Source organism: Cavia porcellus, unplaced genomic scaffold (genome assembly GCF_034190915.1).
Source record: "Cavia porcellus strain 051 isolate PalLab524CR breed Dunkin Hartley unplaced genomic scaffold, mCavPor4.1 scaffold_6, whole genome shotgun sequence".
Lineage (NCBI taxonomy): Eukaryota > Metazoa > Chordata > Mammalia > Rodentia > Caviidae > Cavia > Cavia porcellus.
Genome location: NW_026947489.1, coordinates 79681788 through 79706233, shown reverse-complemented (window position 1 = coordinate 79706233; position 24446 = coordinate 79681788). Strand labels below are relative to the sequence as shown.

The 24446-nt window shown below is 47.2% G+C and overlaps 1 protein-coding gene and 1 long non-coding RNA gene across 15 annotated transcripts in view; one reads left to right on the top strand and one right to left on the bottom strand.

The window, feature by feature from the left end:
- Nucleotides 1-24446, bottom strand: part of Myo18a (myosin XVIIIA) — a 104898-nt gene that overhangs the window by 65682 nt on the left and 14770 nt on the right. The window lies entirely within an intron of this gene.
- Nucleotides 22-5769, top strand: LOC134476504 (uncharacterized). Its single transcript, XR_010048218.1, has 2 exons — nt 22-1467; nt 5269-5769. It is a non-coding gene; the product is annotated as an uncharacterized LOC134476504 (long non-coding RNA).

Sequence of the window (24446 nt, the reverse complement as noted above, 5' to 3'; positions counted from 1 at the left end):
TGCGGGTACCAGGTATGTGGAGAGACAAGGAATGTGGCAGGGAAGGAGGAGACTTGTAGAAAGAGGGCAAGTAATGAGGGGCAGGCAGTGCTGGAGAGTTAAGAGGCAAGGGACAGGGAGGGTGGCACTTTCTTTCTGACACACACCCATACTCCTGGACAGCTGAGCTGATATGGCCCCTAAAAATAGCAGAGGAATTTGAGACCTGTATCCCCTCGCACCACAGGCCAAGATCAAACCAAACACACGCACATGCCAGCAAGCATGCATGAACGTTCAATCACAGCAGAGTGTTCTTCAGAACACACAAATCATAGGCTACCACTGCCTTCTAATCACACTGCAGCAGAGGCCAAGACTAACGTCATAACCGATACAACACACAGCAGCCTCTGAGGTCCAACAGGAGCAGAGACCACAAGATCGGCCTGGAGCCCACTGTCACCACCTTACTTAATAAATCTGCGGGGACATGCAGAGAATCGATTTTTCTCTGTCTAAACCCCTCGCCCACACATAGCAGCCAGAGGCTGCGCAGGCACAGAGGAAGGTGGGGTGGGTGGGGCGGGGTAGGTGGGACTTAAGCCTTGTAGACAGAGGAAACTGTGGGTGTCTGACAATAAGTGACAGTTTGGAGTGAAGAACCAGTGCTCCTCAAGAGAAATCTGGCCTGGCCCCCCTTTAGCACCACCGGGGACCTGGATCAGGTCTGAGGTCCTGAGGGGTGTGGGGCTGGAAGGAGACTTGGGAGCAGGATGGAACATACAGGATCTACAAGTCTCAGAAGTTGTCAGTTCTGCAGAAAAAAAAAGGTGGGGGGAGATAATTATTGCCTCCCTTCTCCTCTTCAGGGGAAAAAACTAAGGAAGAAAAAGGTCGGGCGTTAAGGCAGAGCTACTCCTAACCTTGCAATGAGTATTACTTTCTTTAGGCATGAAAGGTTTTGGCCCAGGCAGGACACTGTAGCCAGGAAAGCCACAACCGGAAGCAGGAAGCCCCATCTTGCCCTGCCCCTAGGAAGTTACCTGTGATGCCATCTTCCCGCCCCTGGGAATTTACATATGGCACCAAACCTAGGACCAATGGGCTACCTATGTATCCCTAATGCCCGCCTTAGGTTCCACCCCAAACCGAGGTTATTTACAGGCCCCCACGCCGCGTGTCCGCCGGAAAGATCGCCGGACGCCAGCGGTGGGGGTTGCCGGTCATCTCTCTCCGTGTTCTCAGAATAAAGGCCGCTTTTTATTTTATATTTCTCATCTTTTGTTAATATTTTTCATCTTTTGGAAATAACTCTATCATTTGGTGCCGTGACTCTATCGGCAGGCAACTGACTGTTGGGCCACATACCCAAAGTCTTCTAGCCGATAACCAGATAACATCCTGGATTAATCCCGAGCTTTTTCCTCTCCCGAGACGTTCCTGTCGCCAGCCGCCTGCACTCCGCATCGGCCAGACTGATTTCAGGTGAGCACTCCCCGGGGAACTTTTCGCACTGGGCAGCCCCAGTGGAATGTTCTCCCCGTCTGCGTGGGTCTGTGCATTTTCACGTCCTTAGGACCGCCCAGGGCAGGGTTCTTTCTGGGCAAACCTGCGCCCACGAAATCTCTCACGTTCTTTGGGTTCGGATAGCCCAAAGCAGAGATTTTTGGGACCGCCCACACTGAAAGACCCTCACTTCCCTTAAAGCCTTGCGCTTTCACGGGCAAAAGTGTTACTGACCCCACGTAGACTCCATTCGTAAATCTCTCAGTGACGACTGGAGTTTACGGTTTGGAACCCCGTAGCCGCCGCGTGGTACCACAAATAAGTGACGACTTTTTTCTGGACCTCCGGTTTTTTTTCTTGCCTGAATCAGTCATGGGGAACGTATTTTCTAACTCCCAAAAGACGCCTTTACGATGCCTAATTTCTAATTTACGTACTCTAAAAATTAAAGGTACCATAAAAACTAAACAACTAACTTTTTACTGCCAGGAGGTCTGGCCAACCTACCCGCTTATCGGCAAGCCTTGGCCTCAGCAAGGAACATTTGACCCCTGCATTCTCAGGAACTTGTATGATTTTTGTCAAGCTGGCAACAAGTTATTAGAACTCCCTTATGTCCAAGCCTTTCTTATTCTGAGAACACGCCCATCTCTCATTAAGTCTTGTGCTCCAGCTGAGATACTTTTAGCTAAGTCTACTGCGCCGCAAACTTTTCCGTCCTGCTCTCCGTTGTTTTCCCAGCCGCCGCCTGCCTACCACCAAACTCGTTCCCTGCCGTTGTCTCCCGCCGGACTGCTCTCTCCTCCCCCTATGCCTGATTCTCTCAGCAGCTCTAATCCCTCTCCATTGCAGATACCTCCCACTGTACGATCGTCTCCCTCTCCGCCTTCCAGGACCCATAACTCTCCCAGCAGCTCTAATCCCTCTGTGTCGCAGTTACCTCCCGATGTTCCATCCTCTCCCCCGCCTTCTCCTGGGACCCATAACTCTCCCAGCGGCTCTGAACCCTCTGTTAGTGCTTCCTCTCAGTCTCTGACTTCTCCTGAGAATTCTGTATCCCCTACAGCATTCTCACCGCCCGCCCACCATACTAGGTCTTGGTTGCTATGTCCTTCCAGCAGGTCGCGTGATTGTTCCAGCTTGCGCGGGGAACAGTCGCCATGTTGCAACCCTCTGCCACATGGCATGGCGCCGCCATGTTCCGGAGGGCCACATGGCGACAGGGCGCCGCCATGTTTCGGGCCACGTGACAGGGCGCCGCCATGTTTCCAGGACCCTTACTGTCAACAGGCGTCTCCTTGTGGCTCCTCTTGTGAACTACAACAGCCGCCCTGTTGCAGTGCACATGACGCTTCATTGTGCTGCCGACAGCAGTCCTCTAGCTGCAAGGCACACAGTGAGATGCCATCTGCTCGTGTTTCCCAGGGTGACCGGCAGCAGCTCTGTAGCCGCTCTACAGATGATTGCTCATATGCGCCTATCGGAAGGATGGCTGCTCAAAAGCCCTCTGCTCCAGAACCTCCTCAGGCTCTGCTACCGCTTCGGGAGCAAGTTGGCCCCAAGGAACTTGTTAACATCCATGTGCCTTTTTCCCTTTCTGATCTATCCCAGATTACCCTTAAATTAGGTAGCCTCTCTGTTGACCCACAGAATTATATCAGGCAATTTAAATTTATTACTAATTATGATTTACATTTTAAGGACGTTTATAATGACTCTGGGCCTATAGCTGTGCCAGAGCAGGACAAGCATACTAACTATAACAAATTTTTAAAACAGGTCCAGGAAGCTAATCAAAACCCAGCTGTGTTCCTAAATTGGCTTTCTAATCCTCGAGCCCTGCAAGCAGTTCCAGCTTTGTGCACTGTGTCGGGCCGCCTCCCAGCCCCTCCCCCATGCGCCGTCCCAGTCCCTCCCTCCCCTGTGCGCCGTCATCGTCGCCGCTGCCACCTTACACGTTTCCGGGGGCAGTCCGAGCCCGCCCCTGCGCGCTACATCCCAGCGCTTGCCCCACCCACTGGGTGTGCTCTGCCGGAGCGCCGTGAAACAGCAGCTCAGCGGCTCTGCTCAGGCATGCTTTTTTACAATTTGGCTCCGCTCAAAAGATGCTTTTTTATTACAATTCTCAAACCATTTAATCAAGGTTATTGGCCACCTGATAATTTTACCTTGTTTATCAATCAATGCCTTCACCAATCTCCTGTTTAACAACTAAGGTTATAAATTCCTTTTTGCTGGGAACCACTAGCTCTATTTCAAGACAACGGTTTTCTTCAAAGTTTATTTGTCTTGGTCCATACTACTGCAAATAACAACTTTAAAAGTAAATGTGTTCAGAATTTGACAGTATTAGATCAGTTTTGATAGATTTATTCATAAGATTGCTAACCCTTTACTGCAAAATGTTTCCATTAAAATGAGATTATACTCCAAAAGGGGGAGGGCAGACTAAAGCCTTTTTTGTTAATTCCACGGGGCATCCTAGAAAAAGCAATATGCCATCCAGATAAAGCCTGCTTTCTAATCTAAAATGCCAATATTAAATTCCTGCATACTTACTTAATTCTACTGTAGTCCAAATCCCAAACAAAAAGGCAAAACTTGACCTTCAAACCTTAGAGAGATCTTAATATGGTTTTTCATATTTTTAACACTTGTGACACTTGGAGTTCTGAGACAGGTAAACCTACACAAGGTGGAGCTGCCTGCCCCCTCCATAGACCACGCTCAAATGCAGCAGAAGACATTGGGCAAGAAAATGCCTCTTCCTGGCATTCTTTGAGACCTTACTCCAGGGCCGCTGGACTGTCCTAGCCACCAGAGAGTGGGTAAGCCATCCTAAGTTCTAGCCCTCATAGGAAATGTCGACACTGCGGTTCGTCACCGACAGAAAATTGCTGCTGAAGACTGAGGAAGTTCAGGGCAACAACAGCCCCCTTTAAGGTGTCCGTCTCAGATTCCAAGTTGCACTAAAGTCTCAGGTAAGACATTCTCTATATTTGTGGACATAGAGGCCATATATACAGAGGTCTTCCTGAGTATTCAGGCTGCTATATTAAGTCCTCAATCTCTGGGGGTATTGATGGTCAACCTATGCCATTTACAAACAGGGCCTATTTTGTGCAGGTCCCAGTCTTCTCACTTGGTTTATACTTTTTCAGGATACATAAAAGCCTTTCTCATACTTGCTAAAGTTCTGTTACAGCAAATCATTCCAAGGACTACAACCAGGTTGCAGCGACCCATGCCTAAATCAAAGTTGCTGGACTCCCATCCTAGTTTCACATCGCCCAGGCTAAGAGGTGCCCTCCCAGCCCTAAATCTGATCATTCTGAGTGGTCATCTCATCTTCTGTCGCCTACCCAATCTCCGTTTCACGAAGGCCTTGCAGCCACAGTTAACAGGCTAAGTCATGTTTTGTTATCCACTTTGGTTCCTAATTTCTTACATTTTATTAATGATCATTTTTACAGCAGGACTCTTTAACAGTATTGCCTACAGACTCCAACATCATGCATACCAGAGACAAGCCTCATCAACCTACCGTCTTAACTTTTATGCTTTCAGATGGGGGAGTAATCACCTCTCATAACTCCACTCCTCCTAACCCCATGTTTAATTTTCAGAATTCTGCCTCACCGTGGAAATGTTTCTACCTCAACATGGTCCTGATAGAATGATATGTCTAAATCAAAGGCACCTTTCCTTCTACTTCACCTGGGTCCTTAAATATGACAGTGCCATGTCTCCTGATAACATCTTGTCTCTTTGTTTTTCCAGTCTGACATACGTGCATTCACTAGTGAAGCTGTCCTGGCCAGAACACCTGGTACCAGCGTCTACCTGGGCATCAACCTTCATCCCGTCGACTCCCCTAGGCTCCAGTACAGCGCCCTTTGCCAGCAGGAAGTAGTTAAAGAGAGAAATCTTTGCCCCTTTTCATAATAATAACCATAAGACGGGATATGAAAGGTTTTGGCCCAGGCAGGACACTGTAGCCAGGAAAGCCACAACCGGAAGCAGGAAGCCCCATCTTGCCCTGCCCCTAGGAAGTTACCTGTGACGCCATCTTCCCGCCCCTGGGAATTTACATATGGCACCAAACCTAGGACCAATGGGCTACCTATGTATCCCTAATGCCCGCCTTAGGTTCCACCCCAAACCGAGGTTATTTACAGGCCCCCACGCCGCGTGTCCGCCGGAGAGATCGCCGGACGCCAGCGGTGGGGTTGCCGGTCATCTCTCTCCGTGTTCTCAGAATAAAGGCCGCTTTTTATTTTATATTTCTCATCTTTTGTTAATATTTTTCATCTTTTGGAAATAACTCTATCAAGGCAGATACTGGAAAGCACTGCCTAAGAGCCCAGCTCTCTCCTCTTGCTACCAGACACTGTAGCGTTACCTACTCACACTATCACACACAGGTTATTAGGACACGACGCGATGCATTTGCCTCTGCTTTCTAGGGAGTGTTACATCTTTCCAAGGAGGTCATTTGGTTTCTCTCGGGTATGTGCAGCATCTTAACTTTCTGCATTCCCTGGGCCTTCTTAGGACAGTGGTATCAAATGCAACTGCTTATTTGAAGACCCCTGAAAGAGTTTAAAAATATTGATGCCTGGATCCCACCTTTCCCCCACCCCCTCACAATTTCTGATTGGTAGGAAAGGGAGGCCTGGGCATTGGGCGCTTAAAAAACTCTCCAGGTGATTCTTATTTGCAGTCAAGGGTGAGAATTGCTTGAATCTGAGGTTCACATAAGGCCTAGTACAGATGTGACCACTCATATGAAGTCAGTGAATGAATGAATGACTTAGCTGCATGACCATAGGCAGGTTACTCACATTTCCATGGGATGATTATGTCTACACTGACTCTTAATCAATATGAAGCAAATTCAGAATTGCTATAAAACAGCTTTCGTTATCAAAGTGTAGCCACCACATCAGCAGTATCAGCATCACCTAAAGACCTTAAAAATGCAAACCCAGGGCCTCAGCCCAGATCTGCTGAGCCAAGATCTCCAGGAGGGACTCAGCATCTGTGTTTAAACCAGGCTTCAAGGTGATTCTGCTACACATTAAGTCTAAGACCCAAAGCTTACAAAGAGTTATTCTGAGTGTACCACACTAAGGGTGAGATCTTGAGAGCCAGACCACCTGGTTCAACCACGGTTCTTCCTCATAAAACTACATAATTTAGCCTCTAGTCCATTTCTTCATCTGTAAAATGGGGAAACTAATCACATCTTTCACACAGGATTGGCTCTAGCTAAAGGATAAAAGAATTAGTGGTTATAAAGCTCTGAAAATGTCGTTTGGCACGTTAGCTTTCAGTAAATTTTAATTAGTATTGTCTATTCTAGATCATGGAAGGGGGCACCTTAGACAAAATTTTCAGGTAACTCATGGCCCACCTAATTTTGCCTAAGGGGCAAAATATTGTCTACTTTAAATAGCTTTCTAAATTCCATTATTACTATTTTTGTGTGTTTGTTTTTGAGATAGGGTCTCACCATGCAATTCAAGCTGGCCTCTAGCTCACTTTGTAGTCCAGGCTGGTCTCAAACTCGCACACTGATCCTCCTGCCTCAGCCTCCTCAGTGCTGGGAGTACAGGGGTGAGCCACCATGCCCAGCCTTCCATTATTATTTATGATCATAGTTTTATACTCTCTACTTATTCTTTCTTTTCTTTTCTTTTTTTTGGGGGGGAAGATTTGGGGGTAGGGTCTTGCTATGCAGTTCATGCTGGCCTTGAACTCACTATGCAACCCAAGGCAAACTCAATATGTTGGGATTACAGGTATGCATCACCATGCCTAGTAAGTCTGCTTTCTTAAATAAAACATTCTGACTTCATCTCAAAGATCTCAAACTCAACTTCCCCGGTGACAATCCATTGCCACCCCATCCTGTAATGCAAGTCATACTGTCCCTACTGAGATGACTCCTGACTTTCCAGCCTGGCTACAACAATCTGGCTTCTGCCCCATCAATGCCAAAAGACTCTCAGAAGCACCAGCCCATTCCTAGGCACTGCAGCTGACCCAGAATCTGTGATGTGTCTGTAATGAAGGAGGCCAGGAACCTTTAGTCACTGTACATTAGCTTTTTCATGCTTTTTTTTTTTTTTTTTTTTGTCTTTTTGAGACAGGATCTCACTATGCAGTTCAGGCTGGCCTTGAGCTCACTTTGTAGCTCAACTTGGTCTCAAACTTGCAAATGATCCTCCTGCCTCAGCTTCCCAAGTACTGGGATTACAGGCGAGCTGTTTCATTCCTTTGTCCCCTATGACATTAGGCCATCAGGTGTCACTTGCCTGACAGCGTGTAGCCAGTCTCAAGCAGTCTTATGTTCTTCAAGTATATTATTTGTGCCAAGGACTGGAAAAGCAGACAACCAGGCCTCACAGAAGAGTGTTCAAAAAAGAACAAGTGTGTGTCGGCAAGCCTGTAAGTTCCCCTATGAGTGAAGGGCCTAGGCTTTTATACAAGGACTTAGCATCTGCTACTGCAACTGCTAAGGGCCTTCTAGGCCCACTGTCATCCAGCAGTGCTTCGGGAAACACCTTCTGAGTGACTGAAGTGTCACATTATTCTATAGTCTTGTTCTGAGTATAGTAACCATGTGCCCTTCCACATCTCTTCTCTATTAAGATGACTAACTTCTGCCACTTCTGTCTCAGATATCTAATTTTACCACAGGGTATCATCTCAAATCAGTTTCACTTCCCCTAGGGGAAAAGGCAAGCTCTTGTCAGAGGGAGAAATTCAGAGCCCCAGAAAGCCATTCAGCTCCACACCTACCCAAAACTGGTTCATCTGCTGCTCGAAACTGAGCGCTGTTTTGTTGTGGTTCACATCTTCACTGACCGAAGAATGACTCTAGGGGCCATGTGGGCAATGCCCAGCCACCAGACCACCCCAGGTCCCTCTGCCTCCTTCCAACCAGAGCCTTGGCTCCACCAACCCCCCCATCTCGCCCACGCCTCCTCAGCCCTGGAGGCCCATCTTGAGTCCATCTTCTTTATGAAGCCTACCCAAGCCTTACTGCAAAATGCAGTGCAAATAGCAGGAAGTGGGCAGCTGGATACACTTGGGACTGAATCCCAGCGTGGCCTCTTTCTCCATCTTTGTGTTAAAATAATATGATACCTCACTTAGGGGGTTGTTATGAGGATAGAAAGAACAGTACATGTAGGTGTAGCAGATTGTAGGTAGCAACTAAATGATTAGTATCATTAAATTATTAAAACCTATAGCATTCATTGTTTATACCTAAACACCTCTCTCTGTTTCTGTCTCTGTCTCTCACACACACACAGAGTAGTTCTTTTTTTATATTTATTTTATTTTTTTTAGTAGTTCTTGATCATATTTACTGTGACAGTCTATTTTATTTCTCTCAGTACTGGAGATTAAAGCCATAACCTCCTGCATGCAAGGCAAATACTCTACCACTGAGCTACATCTGCAGCCCTTTTAATTTTACTTTAAGACAGGGTCTCAGAGTTGCTCAGCCTGTCTTGATGTGCTACTCTGTCTAATGTGGAGTCACACATTAAACAGGACTTGATTCTAAAGTCAGTATGTAAGTCACATACAGTGGACAGTCAAAAGCTCCTGAAAACCCCTTAAGGTGCTCACAAAACATAGTACACATTGTTACCCACGTTACACAGAGTACCCACTGTTTATCCGCAGCTTCACTTTCTACCTTCAGTTACCTGAAGTCAACCATAATCTGAAAATATTAAGCAGACAATTACAGAAACAAACGATTTACATTCGAAATTGCACATAGTTCTGAGTATCACGGTAAGAAATCCTGTACCTTACTACTGTGTCACACCTAGGAAGTGAGTCATCCCTTTGTCTAGCATATGCTACCTGCCCATTTACTAGCTTAGTAGCTGTCTTGGTTATTGAATAAGTCTTGCAGCATTGAAGTGTTTGTGTCTAAGCAACCTTCATTCTACTTAAAATGGCCCCAAGGCACAAGGGCAGTGATGCTAGCAATTCGGATATGTCAAAGAGAAACCACAAAGTACTTCCTTCAAATAAAAAGATAAAAAGATGAAAGTACATTAAGACATTTTGAGAGAGATCATATTTATATAATGTTTATTAGCATATCGATATAATTATTCCATTTTATAACTAATTATTGTTAATCTTGTACTGTTTTTAATTTATAAATTAAACTATACTAATTATGATCAAAATATATGGTGAATGTTTACATTTAAAAATTGTATTACAGTAAAGAACACAGACCAACATATCCCATTCTTGCCACTACTGGAACAGTTCTGAAAGTCCTCTTTTGTAAGCATCTTTACAAGGTGTCATCAAAAATACAATGAAATCTACTACTGAATACCACCCAACAGAAAAAAGCAGGCTTGTGAAAAGTGTCCTTATCCACCTGATTCACTGGATTTGGCACCATGTGAATTCTAGATCTTCCCCAAAGTCAAAATGACCCTGAAAGGTAAACATTTTGAATTGATTCAGGACATCAAGGCAGCCATGACAGCATAACTAAAGACACTCACAGAAAGGACTTCCAGAACTGCTTTAGAAAGTGGCAAGAATGACAGGTAACTGTGTTTGAAGTGAAGGGGTTTTGAGTGGGATTAATGGCGATGTGTCTTTTTCTATAATAAATAAAAAAAATTTAAACATTCCTAGTATATAGGGAAAAAAAAACAGTATCTAGGATTTGGAACTAGTTGTTTTCAAGCATCTATTATAGATCTTGGAACCTATCCTCTGTGGGCAATGGGGTCACCTGAACTACTCTATATAACATACAGCTATAAGAAAGTGTAATGCAGCCAGGCATGGTGGTACAGGCCTATAATCCCAGCACTCGGGAGGCTGAGGCAAGAGGGTCACTGCAAGTTCAAGGCAAGAGTAGGCTACAAAATTGAGTTCAAGGCCAGCCTAAACTGCATAGCAAAACCTTGTCTCAAAAAAAAAAAAAAAGTTCAATGTATAGTCATGTACAACCTATAATAAAAACACACAAAATATTTTTATAATTTTAGATTATAATTTCTTATACAATCATAGTTCATTGAAGTTTGTTGTGCCTATGCTATGAATACAAAATATAAATTAATATTCTGAATGGCAGCTAATTGCTTAAGCCTGCTCTTCCTACTTCCTTTATATTCCATTCCATTCCCCAGCATGAAGCACTGAGCAGATATCCAACAAAAATCCACTGATTTACCCAGTTGATCTGGAAGGTACACACATAATAAGTTAGATGGAAAAGAATGGGAAGCAAGTGGACATCTATGGGGTAACAACTTCAACGACTCTGCTCTCTCACACTGGTGGCATGGCTGAGCAAAAGGTCCTTGGCAGGCAGTCGCTAAGCAGAGCTGGGGCAGATCAGACAGGAGACTGAGGGACAGGGGAAGCCCTCACTTACACCACTGGCAGTGTCGTGAACACTATGGGGAAGTACAATGCCTCCTTCCCATTTCCCTGCAGCTACCTTATGAGCTTCTTGAGACAAAGGCTGTTGGTTGTCCATTGTAACTCCAGCTAGCATTGGGCCCTGCTCAGAGACAGGGAACAAGGAAATAAGATGAATGCTACTTAGTTCAGCCTTCCAACCGCCAGAGGAGATACAAAAAAAACACATTCCAAGAATGTGCTCAGTGCTCCAACAGGGCCTCAAACAATGGCCTAGGAAAGTCAGGACCAAAGATGTGTCTCAAAAAGAAAAGAGAATGACAAGGCAGAATGGGGAAAAAAAGACGTAGACAATACATCTGGACAAAATGTAGGATATATAAAGGAGAACACAAACAAAACTGAGAAGGAGGTGCGAGGCAGGAGGCTGTGTGCTGTGTGCTGCAGCCTGCTGTTCCCTCCTTCACCATCTGAGGACAGTTTTCCTCTGGAATCCACCCCAGTACGCAATATGGGGCTGGTCAGTAAAAATCATACCCCTAGTCTGTGGGGTTGGTTCACCAAGGGCATGCGGCCTGACCAGTATCAAGGATGTACAATGAAACTTCAGGACTATCGAAAGTCTTCTTTTTCTATAAGACCTGAACCTGGGGTTGGACTGTTTTGCCACTTCTTCTGTGAGCATCAAGCCAGCCTCATAAGCTGAGCAAACAGGCCTGGGTCCTTGTCACACTGTGTAAGTTTCCAGGAAAAGCTAGTTCCAGCCCTGGATTTTTCAGATATTTGAGCAAGTGTATTCTTTCTTTTTAAGCCAGTTGAGCTGGACTTTCTGTCACATGCAGTTGAAAAGGTGTCCCTGAGACAAAAACAAGGTAAAAAATATAAAGGAAAAAGAAAGCATACATATACTGAACACACTAACCAGAAGTCAGGCACAATGCTACTCATTTTTCTCACAAAACCCCAAAAGGAGGACCGGGGATATGGGTCGGTGACACAGTACATGACTGGTAAGTGCAAGGTCATGAGTTCAAAAACAACAAAAACCCAAGAGGTTAAATGCTGAAAGGGGAATGGTGGACTAGGAAACTGAGGTTTACCAAGTTAAATAATTGCCTGGTACCACAAAGATAGTGATCAGCAGGGCCTGGATTTGGACTCAGGTAGTTCGAACTCTTAAGCCTGCTCCTTCCATCTACCCAGGGCCTGCAAACAAGAGGATCACAGCAGGCTTCTGGAACGTGAAAGGGCATCACTGAACCTGTGCCTCAGGAAAGTTGATCTAACAAAGATGCAGGGAAAGACAGAAGGTTAGAAGTAGGACCAGGAGAAAGTCAACGTAATGGGCAGAGGAAAGATAAGGAGAGTGCTTAGGGTCTGGGCAGAGAATGGTGAAGAGAAGGGGACACAAGAATCTTCAAGAACTGGTGGTCATTGGAAGACGATGGGCAATGGTGGGAGATTGGGGAAAGGAATCAAAGATACCAGACTTCCCAAGTTGGAAGTTTAAGAGGAACAATTATGTGAAAGAGTGGTGTTAGATAGAAGCTGGTTTAGTGGGAAAGAGTTTGGAAAACATTGAGACTGGGCTTCTGTTTAATATCTTAACAACAATGACAAAATATTCCCCTGACTCTTTGTTGTTGTAATTTCCCTATAAATCAAAGTTTCTAAATAAAAATAAAAAGGTCCTTACAAACCGTCTCCATAACTTGACACATACTGCACAGTATCTGTATTACTACTTTCAAGTGTGTGAAATGTCACTAATGGGGCTCTGTTTCGGGACACTCGGGCGACAGTCCGATTTAAAGCACTCAATCTTCAGGGCTGGGGAGAGCCTGGTGCACCAGCCCTCTGAGGGCCACTTCCCAAGTCGCGGTCCTAGGACAGCACCAGCTTCACCTGTCCTGGTGCAGCAGTGCCTTCTGTTTCCTGCGAGGAACTATCTTTAATTCTAGAGTGTGGATTGGCAGCCCTCTGATTTTAAAATTTTACTGGCTACAAACAACTGGTAGTCCAGAGCTCTGACATTTACCACCCTCAGCGGTCCAGGTCGTCACAGCAGACCTCGCCTGCAGCCAGACCTACTCCTTGGGCCGCAGCTTCCTGGTCCCGCCCCTCGGCCGGCACGGGGCAGAGCCAAAGGGTGGAGGCAGGCTTGGCGCATGCGCTCAGAGTCCGTGGACGCACCGCCCTGCAGGGCTTCTCGAACCCGGCAGAGGGCAGCAATCCCCTTCTTACGGACCCGCTGGTGCTGTGGAGGCCCCAGCACTTCACCTCCGCCAGGCAGGGCTCCGGACCCCGCCCCCAAGAGGTGTCCAGGGATCTGGAGGTCCGAGGGAGCCACAGCGGCAAGATGGCCTCTCCGCCTAACCCAGGAGAGATAACGGTAAGACTAAGCAGAAATAAGCTCCGGGCCCACTTTGCTTTCATCACCACAGCCTTATCCCTAGATCCTAAGGCAGGCCCTGCATACTATAGGCATTCAGTAAGTGTTTATTGATGGGATAAAATGAATGAATGCATGGTCCGAAGACTCCAGACACCTTGTGCTCTGTGTTGTGGGGAAGAGTCCAGAACAAACTATCAGGAGAGTCTGTTGGCGTGGGGTGGCCAGCCACAGATCAGAGCCGCCAGGTGGCAATCCCCTAGCCCTTATATTCAGCCAGCCCCTGCCTTGGCACACCCAAAATTTTGCTCCAAGCCCGGTGCTATCCACCATCTAGTGGGTACCGAGCCCAGGAAGGGATGCTGGTCTTATCCTCTCTTGTCAAGAACAAGAGTCTGATCCTAAAGACTAGGCAGTCAGATCCTGGCTGCCTGCAGGGACTACCTGACTGGCAGGTCCAGTAGCCTGCTGCTCTATGGCCTCTAAATGTTAGGAATTTCCTCATAGCCAGTGGGAATTTCCAAACTGCCTCTGCTTTGCCAAACTCCCACAAGGCTCAGAGCCAGAGGCCAGCCTTGAAGATGGCTTCCCCAAACCCTCCACACCCCTGCCCCCAAATCTCACCAACACTTGGGTCACTCTCCAAATCTCACAAAGACTAGGGTCACTTTCATCTACTAAATGCACCACATACACTATATTCCCATCCCGCCCCCTCTGGCAGACATGTGAGAATGAGCATAATAAACCATTGTTCCCTTTTTCATATAAATGACAACTCTTCTGTATTTTCACAAAAGAAAAAAAGAAAAACAGTTTAAGAGTCAGCCACACTGAAATAAATACTGTATCAATGAAATCTTCCTGGTGTAAGCGATGGTGGCCTGTGGCACTTAATCTCAAAGTCAGAGAGGCCCCTTTAGATGCACTTCAGATTTTCCCAAACACTGGACATTCGTAAGTATTTAAGGATCTGTGCATTTATCTCTGGAGGCTTCTATTGGTCATGTGTCTAGCAACCTCTGAAGTGAAAGCAAAGCACATACCCAATCCCCATAGAAGCAGAAGGAAGTGAAAGCCTCTCCTCTGCCTGCCAGCCCCCATGTGAATAGCCCCGCCAAATCCACTGGGCATGTGAGCACCTGTGTGTAACCAAGCTGAGAAGAAGATATGCTTGGCAAGGTAGAGAAGCACTGCCCCAATTGTGTGGCACAATGCCAGGGACCTGTTGGCCCTAAGGCAACAGGATTCCAGAGCTGGTAAAGCAGAGAAATTGCCAGAGAGAACAAACCTTCCTTCCTGAGAGGAAGGGGAAATGTCACCAGGCCCAGCCTCACCAGGGGACTACAGCAACAGACAAGTTTTAAGAAAACACCCCCTCCTCCATTTCTTGCTGAGAGTAACCTGGTGCTTCACTGTCAATTCGGTAGCCACTAGCTATGGGAGCTGTTAAATCTGAAGTTAAAACAAGGGGGTACTTCTCATTAAGTTAAAATCAAATAAAATTTTAACTTTACTTCCTCAGTTATATTGCAGTTGTTACCTGTAGATCAGGGCCACCAAATTGGACAGCATTGAATACAGAACATTTTTTTTTTTTTTTTTTTGGTACCAGGGATTGAACTCACGACTTTACACTTGCCAGGCAGGCGCTTATGTTGCTGAGCTAAATCCCCAGCCCAAACACAGAACATTTCTATCTTTGCAGCTTGCTCTGTTGAACAGGTCTGATCTGGAGGTTCCCTGTTCTAGTTTGTCCCAGTCATTCTTGCCAAAGCAGTGTTTACCTACCTACCAGCTGTCCGTTCCAATCCCTGCTCCTGAATCTTTTTAGATTTCTGTCCACGTGTGTCCTGTCTCTTTCCTAGGCCTCAAAAAAAGTGGGGGAGGGGACTGAACTTCCATTTAACACCCAGCCTGAGAGCAGAAGCCAGATGCCACGGGGCTGAAAAGACCAGACTGAATGGAAGGCTGCCCCCACCCCACAGTGTCCAGGCCTGGGAGAAAGCCCCTCAGTGCCACACAATCATTCCTTGTTTCTGAAGTCTATGGGCCATGCATGGGTAAGACATCTGGAATGTAGTGGCCTGAGGGTTTCCCTAGCACCCGCTGCAGAACTCATCTGATGTTAGTGCTCCAGAGAGAGACATCCCAGCAGAACCCTGAATATTCAAGGGCAAATAAGGCAAATGAAACCTCGTCCAGGGCGTCACGCCAGGAGTTCTGCCATGGGGTGGTCAGGACCTTAACTAGACACCTCCCTGTGCAGCCAGCTGAGGGAACCAAGTGAGAAGGGAGCAGAGGGTAATGGACTCTGGATACCTGCAGCATACCAGAGGTTCAGATAAACTCCAACAGGCCTGGGTAAATGGAAACGCAAGGCAGCACAACATGTATCTGAAAGCCATCACATTACATGACAGGGACTCGATCTGAGAGGTTTGGCCCCAGAAATTAGGGAATCTGAGCAGGGCCGTCGGGGCAAGCTCCTGTGTGTGATGAAAGGAGGGGAGGGCAGACCCAGGAACTGGCTGCCTTTCTGTTCAGTGCCTCAATTCTTGCTTGACCCTAATTTAGGTGGGCTGTTAGGACCAAAACCCTAAGCATAAAGAAATACAATAAGCTGTGGAAAGACTCTATCCCCCTAAAAAGATAGAGTGAATGTGTGCCAACTGGAAATCAGAAAAAAGCCTGTATTCCATAGATAGTGCCATCAGCCCAGAATTTGACTGGAGGAAGTCACAGAAAAAACAGCACAATTTGAAAACTCAGCATCAAATAAGAGACCAGATTGGAAACTCAGGGAAAAGCCCTCCCACCCTAAAATGACATGTGGCCTTGAATAAGCGTGGACCTATTTCCTCATCTCCATCTGAAATGCACTTTGGGCAAAAACACCAGCCTGAGGACAAGAGTAAAGGACTCATAGCTGAGTCATTAGCAGGAACAGCCTGGGGCATTCTTGTGAGCAGAAGGTCCACGCCATCAGGTACCAGGTGCTTCCCAAGGCATCAGAGATGAATTAATGACCACAATAAGGGTGAATTCAGAGCCATTACAGTAGTCTTCCCCAATCCATGATTCCATTTGTTGCCCTTTTAGATATCTATGGTCAACTGTATTCCAAAAGCATAAGTGGAGAGTTCCAGAACTAAACAATTCATCAGCTTTAAATAACTTTTATCACAGCAAATAACTGTTCTTATCATTCATTACTATTAATCTCTTACTGTGCTTAATTTATAAACTTTACCCTAGGTATGTATTACAGGAAAACCATAATATATATAGGATTTGGTGCTATCCATATTTTCAAGTATCTATTAAAGGTCTTCAAATGTGGATAAGAGGGGACTACTATACTCAGGGGCACTATTTTAAGGCACTAGTCTAAGTGATTTTACACATATTGGTTTATTTAGTTCTCAGAACAACCTCCCAGGGAAAGTACTATTTTACAAATAAGGAAGATGAGGCCCAGAGAAATTAAATGATTGCCGAAGATCACTCAGCAGAGCCAGAATTTGGACTGGGCAGTCTGGCTGGAATCCACAAAATTCCCAACACATCACTGTTTACTGACAATACACACACAACCACAAGTCACTCCTGATTTCTGGATCCTTCTGCATCTGCTGCCTTCCTTCTTGTTTTTCTCTCAAATGAGCAAAAAGCAGTTTCTACCACTGAAACCAGCCCTTCTATCCAACTATTTGCATAGCATCTATTCCGACAACAATAAGCTGCATGCTGGGAATTTTGAAGAGAGTAAGTAGAGCAAAAGATAGGGGGTCCTCTGATCTACAGCCAGCATCCCCTGGACAAAGAAGGAGATGGCTGGTTAGACAGAAACCTGGAGGCTAACACTTTGGAGTACACTGGGAGGGAAAGACATCCCAGTTCAGATTCCTCAGGTGGGGGTTATGGATGGCACCCAGGCCATTCCCTGGCTGTCCTGCCACAGAGCCCAGTTTTGCAGTTTTCCTCAGGTCAAGGCCAAGCAATGATGGGTGGAGGCAAGGAACAATAAAGAAGCCCTGGGAGAGGAATGCAGATAGGCATCTGTGGCCTGCAAGGTGATTCACCTCCCACAAGGGAGGGTGAGGGCATTTTCGGTGGGATGGTCAGGCTGGCACCCCTTCCCTTCTCCATGCCTAGGCGCATTCCTTCCTCCCCAGAATCTCAGACTGCTGTGCATGGGGCAGGGGCTCTGCCAGGGAAAGCCAAGTGCTAAGGGAAACAGGGATGTTTGCTGGTCACTGGATTCCAGGAAGACAGACCACAGCAGTCCCCCCAGCCTTTTGAGGCTATGGGCCCAGTTTTCCTCTTGATTCTATTGATCTTGACACATGTTCCAGTGAGTGGTACTTGACCGCACCCTGTGCCTCTGTCCTTTAGGTAACCCAGGCGCCTGCTGGGGAGGATGCAAGGCTATGCAAGGCCAGCAAAGCCTGGGTCCCTCGGTGCCTGCAGTGTCAGGCAACCAGGTGACCACAGCCTGGACTACCCCATGGAGAGCAAGGTAGAACATGCCAGCCCAGCCCAGGAGAAAGTTTTTTACCTCTCTGAAGCCAGAGCTCCGGCAATCAGTACCACAGTCAAATCAGTCCACAAGGAGGCAGGTAAGGGGTGGGAAGGGAATGAGGCAGAGCCTCAGACAGGAAAAACTCACATGAGGAGATGGTATCTGTCAGAGTTTTCTGGCTCAATAAAGGAGCAGAATATAAAAAAAGTAAAAGTGGCTTTTTAATTTAAAGGACATGAAGAGGTGCCCACAGCCAGCAAGGGTCTTTTTCCTCTGCCCGGATATGGGGTTATGGGGTATATGTGACGTTAGACCTGATGTGGTGCTTGGGCCAGGCATTGATGAAACGCGAGGAATTGACTGGAATTTTCTTTGCACTCACTGGAAAGAGGAGAAAGCTGTAATCAAGGAAGAAGAAGGAAGTGGCCACCAGGGTAAGCATCCCTGATTTGGCCTTCCACCATGTTGAACTACCCCTATAATGTCCTGTAATTTATTCTAAGGCAAAACCCTGTCAGTATCAGTCTCTTTCCCCTGCCATGTCCCTGGAAGGTCCCACGAGCATCTCTAGATTCTTCTTCCTCCATGTCATGGAGTTGGGCATGAAACTGCATGTCATACTGCCTGACAGTGCTGTCACTGTTTGGCCCCAAGCCCATGCCACCCAGGGCCAAGATCAAGTTTTTTGCAGATATCTTTGGTTGTGGTGACAGAAAAAGCTCCTTGATCACAGGGATGGAATCTTGAGGCTTTCCCTTCCACAGTGTGACACTGAGCAGGTGATCTCAAGGCTTCCTGGCATCTAGCCAGCCTGCTTAGGACATTCTTACTTGGCTTCTCTACAGCCCAGAGCTATCTCTCCTTCCTCTCTCGCAAAGCCCTCTCCTGCCCTAGAGTCAGGAGAGCCTCGTTATCCCCCTAGAATTCCCTGGGAGATCTCTCTCCCTTGGGTGTACCCTGCTTGCCACTTGGTCTGGCAATGAGAAAAGCTGGAGAGGCAGAGAGGAAGTGAGTCAGCTCCTTGTAGAAATGGGACCGAGTGGGAGGAGCCAGCAGAAATGAGATCAGAGGGCAAAGAGCACAGGAGTCAGAAAGGTCACTAAGAGGAACCAGGCCCTGGAGATACTGTGGGACCTACAGAGTAGAAGACAGATATAGGTGACAAATTCAGCAGTACTCCCTCCTGCCACAGCTGAGTGGCCCTGGTAGACCAAAGAACCTGAGTCTGCCAGGCAGGCCCCACCTGAGGATGGAATTTGAGGTGGTTCCCCTTCTGACTCACACAGAGGCTGGAGGAAGTGAGGCATTGTGGGAAATGGCCAGCCTCTACTTTCCTCAGAGAGGTGGAGTCTTTCAGCTCCAAGGCCTCCTGTGCCTCTCCTGGGCCCTACAACTCCAAAAGTCCAGGTTTCCCCTGAACTGCCCTAAGACGGAGAAACGTCTGTGTCTCCCATAGGAGACTGGGACAGCCTGGGCCCCAAGAGCAGAGCAATTCCAGAAACTCTAGCACCCATCCCTGCTCTCTCTAGTAGTCCCTACCCATGTGGGAGCTGTCCCCAGGCTCCAGCTGGAATCTGTTGTTCTGACTGGGAAAGATCTTTGCTGTGAAAATTCCCAGCCTGCTGACATTCCAGAAATCCAGGGAAAGCAGCAGGAGGGCAAGGAAGCATTGAGCCCTGCCTGGCCACATTCCAATCCCTCAGAGACCTGAAGCCAGTGAGGCACATTCCTCCAGGGTCCCCTGGACAGGACTCTGGGTGGCCCCCATGTAACCCTGAATTTCCTTCTTACATAGGCCAAGTGACTCAGTGGGGACTCCTGTGCTGAGGCACGAGACAGACTGTACCCAGGACCCTCCTCCATAGGCTCCTGCTCCTAGAGGCCAGCACTTCTCCAGTTCTGAGACGCCAAGTCTCTGGACACATAAGAGACAGAGTTAGTAGGTGGAGGCAGCACATGGTAACATACTTCAGACAAGCCACCAGGGCCTTTTAAGGAGGAGCGTTCCAGGAACTAAAATCAAGGAAGAGGAGAGGAGCAAAAAGAAAACCAGTTCCTAGAGAACCATCTCTTCTTTAACAGATATCCACCGCTCTCATCAAGTGCTCCAGTACTGGAGAAAGAATCTTAACAACTAACCAATCACAATTTTGATGGATGCTATGAAGGAGAAGGATGGTTTTTGCCAGAGTAGAGATCTGTTATGGTCAGGAAAGGCTCCCAAAGGAAGTGACATTCAAACTGGGGCCAGTGTGTAGGTGGATGGGAAAAGTACTATCCATGGTGAAGCCAATAATACGGTTGCACACCCACTATGTGCTAACTCTGCCGTCCTCCTTCACCCTCTTCACAGTGCGTACAGTGCACAGCTCCATACAAGGCAGAGGAAGTAGTTTTGGTCATCTACGGGTGACACTCTGGGGATCCTGACACCCCCAGTACTGTGGAGATCAGTAACAACATGACAGCATGAGGCAAAAAAGTGAGAGGCAATTCCCTGCCTCCTTGATCTGTTTTAGAATGTAGCAGGGAAGCTGTGTAAGGGGAAACAGTGCGGCTCTCCTCCACCTCTAGGGACTAACACCTGACCCTGCAAAGGCAGCTGTCCAGTCCCATCCTGTCTTGAGGCCTCCCCCACTGACCCTTTTCTGCCTCTCCCAACTCCCACCAGACTGAATTCTGCCTTCAGCCACTTGATGGGCTCCCTTCCTCTGGCCGACTGAGAGGAGACACTGAGAGTGCCAGTCACACTCTTGTGCAGGATACCACTTTAAATTAAGGAAGAGGGTCTTGATAGTTCTCCTAAAACCTTCTGGAATTTCTGCATTTTTTGGTATTCTCTCACACAGCAAGAGAGACCAATCAGCCTTGGCTTCCCCTTTGCTTTGGAGGGAAGCAAACTAGGAGATGAAGACATTTATAGTAACATAAGGCACTTGATAGCTGTGCAATCTTACACAACTTGCTTAATCTTAACAGGTACTTTAATAATAATTTAGTAATCCAGTTTCTTTGTCTGTGAAACAAAGATCATTATAATATCTACTTCACAGGGTTGTTGGGAAATTAAATGAGTTAATATAGCGTCAGATATCCAGTCAACGCTCGCCACAAGTCTCACCTTCCGTTACCTTCCATGCCTTTCCTCAAGGGACTTTTGTTCAGCAGAATCTTAATCAGTAAACACCACTCACAGAGTGTGTCTGTGCTCTGCACGGTCCTGGGGACCTCATGGGAAGCCCCCTACACTCTTCTACGGCCAGAGTCTACAAAGTACCGGTGCTCTACCACACCGGGGCAGAATGCCATGCCTTGATTCTGAGGGACATATGGCAGGAGATTAAGGGAGCCACTGTGGTGACCCAGGTCTAAAGAAATAGTTTCCCAACCAAACTAGCGCCAACAACTGCAAAAAATAAGCTTTGCTGACACTGTTCCCTGTATTTAACAGAACAGTAGCTGCTGCCAAACACCATACGGGACTCTAGAGTTGGCTCCCCCCAACACACACACACACACACAAAACAGCACAGCAGGGGTGGGGGCCTGTGAAAATGCCACTCTTTCATAATGCCTGTCTGGCAAAGTTGGTGCCCACAGTGCTGCTGGCTGCCAGGGGCACAGCTATACCCGCTGCTCAGGACTGACAATGGAGGCATCAGGTGACTTGCCCAGGCAGCGGGGAGCCCCTACCTCAACTGGGCCATGGATCCCCACTGCCCCTACCCCAGATGCTACCTTCCACCCTAGGCTTCAGGGAGGAGAGTCTAACATCTCCATGCAGTGGGGTGGCGGGAACCCTGCTGGCAGGCAGAGCGCGTGCTTGTGGTTTCTGGGAAACGCTGTAGAGATTTGCAGCATTTTTAAAATACTTGTGCTCCCACCCGCCACACACACACACACACACACACACACACCCGCTTCACCCCACTCCCCAGCCACCCCCAGTCAGGCTGTTTGCCTATCTGGTATTTTCCAGAACTGTTTCAATGTAAATAAGAGAGATTAGAAGGAAGTAAAGGGCAGAGGGCAGGGTGGCTGGGGTATCAGTGAGACCAGAATAGTTCTGGCCAGGTCAGGACAGGGGCAAAGGTAGGCTATTATTTTAAGACCCTGCCCCTTCCTAGGCATAGTGACACACAGCTATAATTCCAGCACTGTGGAGGCCAAGCCAGGAGGATTGCTGGAAGTTCAAGGCCAGCCTGTACTATATAGTGAGACTCTGTCCCTGGGTGTAGGGAGGGAGACCCTGCCCTGTGCCAGGGCTCCAAGCTAAGCCTGCAAAAAACAACCGGTGACCAGGATGTGTACCCACACCCAGTCCAATGTGGCCTAGGCACTGTGCCCAACACCCACAGACTGGGTGGCCATGGTACTGTGGGACTGACCATTCATCTAGCATCTCAGTGCCTCCGAAGACAGAGAAGGGACACTTGGCAGGACAGAAGTGGCTGGGCCTGCTGCTATTCCCCTGCTAGTCCTGTGCATGCCACAGGTAAATAACTGCCAAATATTTCTGAAGACCTTCTCTCCACCTTTCTTGCACCCTTGATACCTGCCCACTGCTCTCTCATTACCAAAAGGACTTAATTTAGGCTTCACACTAAGCCCCCCCCAGCCAGGGACTTTACATGGCCAGACCAGTGCCAGAGGTGCCTGAAGCTTTGGCACAAAATGAAATAAAAATTTCCTGTTTAAAGCAAAAACAAAACAAGAAGAAAAGCTTCCAAAGATCATTTGGAGTAAAATTAGGAACAGAAGCATTCTAAAACACTAAACCCAGGCAACACCAAGCTGTTCTGCTGCCACCAGAAGCCCTAGGAAAGGCTGGGGTTCAGTAGCCAGCTGGGCAGACCTGGAAATGATATGGTTTCCGAGCCCTCCTTGGGATCTGCAGGTCCCACTTCTGCTAGTTCCCAGAAACCCTGGGGACAAGGCTCTAGGGTCTCCACAACAGCCAAGGGGGCCCCCTGCCTACTACTGTGCAGACATCTTCAACTGGCCAAGTCTCCCACAGGGCCACTAATGACCAAGCTTGCTCAGCTCCAAAAAGCTGGAAAAGGTAGAGAGCACACAGTGTCCCCTCTTTTCCTTCAGCTGCCTGTCACAAAGGATAGAGCTACAGAGAAAGATTAGACAAAAGCATCTGGAGTCCCTATTACATAAAAGTCCTTACCAAGAATAAGGACAGAGAGAGAGCACCAGGGAGCTGCAAAATTAACTTTCCCTGGATGGCTTCACAGACTTCACAGGGGGAAGGGTACCAATCATCCTAACCATCTTATCACCTGCCAAAGTGATCATAAGTGATCTCACCTGCTCCATAAACACATTTGTTTTATTAAAACCTACAAAGTATAGCACACAGAATAAGAGTAAGTCTTCTTTTAGCTCCAGTTCTATCCTTCCTAGATAACTCACCAGAAGTTAGCTGGGTATAAGTCCTTTTCCAGCTTAACCTGTTCAGACTCTGGGAGGAGAGAATACATCCATTTTATGGTGATCAAGGGTCTTTTCCTGATTGCTACCTCTCCCACAGGGCAGAACCAGCTGCTCCTTCCTTCCTGCTCCACGCACCTGTACAGACTTCTGTGATAGTAGCTATGCTACCTGGCTCCCTTACAGAAAGATCATATTTTATTTTATTTATTTAATCTCCCACTGTCTAGCAGTGGCTGGCTTTTAAATTGATTTCAGTGTTTATTGAGGGAATGAATATACAGACACTCAGAAAGGTTTGGTAATTTTGGTAAAACCCAAACCTAGGTATTACGGACTCTTTTCACTATTACCTGTCCTCTCAGATTCCCCCAAGGGTGGAAATAGTTTAGATAGAAATGACAGGCTCGTAAGGAACCTGACAGCCATAAAGCGTTTGACTACAGACCCTAGGGTCCAATGAGACACTAGGTTTGACTTGGAGGGAGTGTGACTTTCCTTTAAAGTCCCATGGCCAGTTGGGGTGGCACACACCTGTAAACCCAGTACTCAGGAGGCTGAAGCAAGAGGATCACCATGGATTGGAGGCCAGCCTGGAATATACAGTAAGTTTAAGTCCAGCCTGAATTATACAGTGAGATCCTGTCTAAAAAAAAAAAAAAAAAAACCTTTGTCCACTCCTACAAAATTGTCCTTTTGAGAACATATCCTTTGTCCTCAAAAGTAAGGGAGCAGTGCTTTCTGTGGAGAGATCCATATAGGAACCTCCTCTGGTTCTTTATTACAGGAGACAACCACATTTGGCCAGGGATTAGACAGGTAGGCTTTTCTGAAGCCATCAGAAGCATCCTATGTACCTGGACAATTTATTTGTCCTCTAGGATGTCCCAGATCCTCTAAATTTTCCCTGTTACGTCTCAGTAAAATGTCTTTATTGGACCAAGGATATAGCTCAGCAGCACAGCATCTGCCTGGCAAACGCAAGGTCATGAGTTTGATTCCCAGTACCAAAAAAGAAATGTCCTCATTGCCCTTGGGTTAAAGTTTTATTCTCAGCACAGCTCACGGGGGCCCAGGCAGCCTGGCCTCTGTTTCCTTCTCTTGCTGCTTCTCTCCCTCCCCCTCACATTATCCCCCACGTATGTCAGAATGCTGCTAAAATGTGCCATT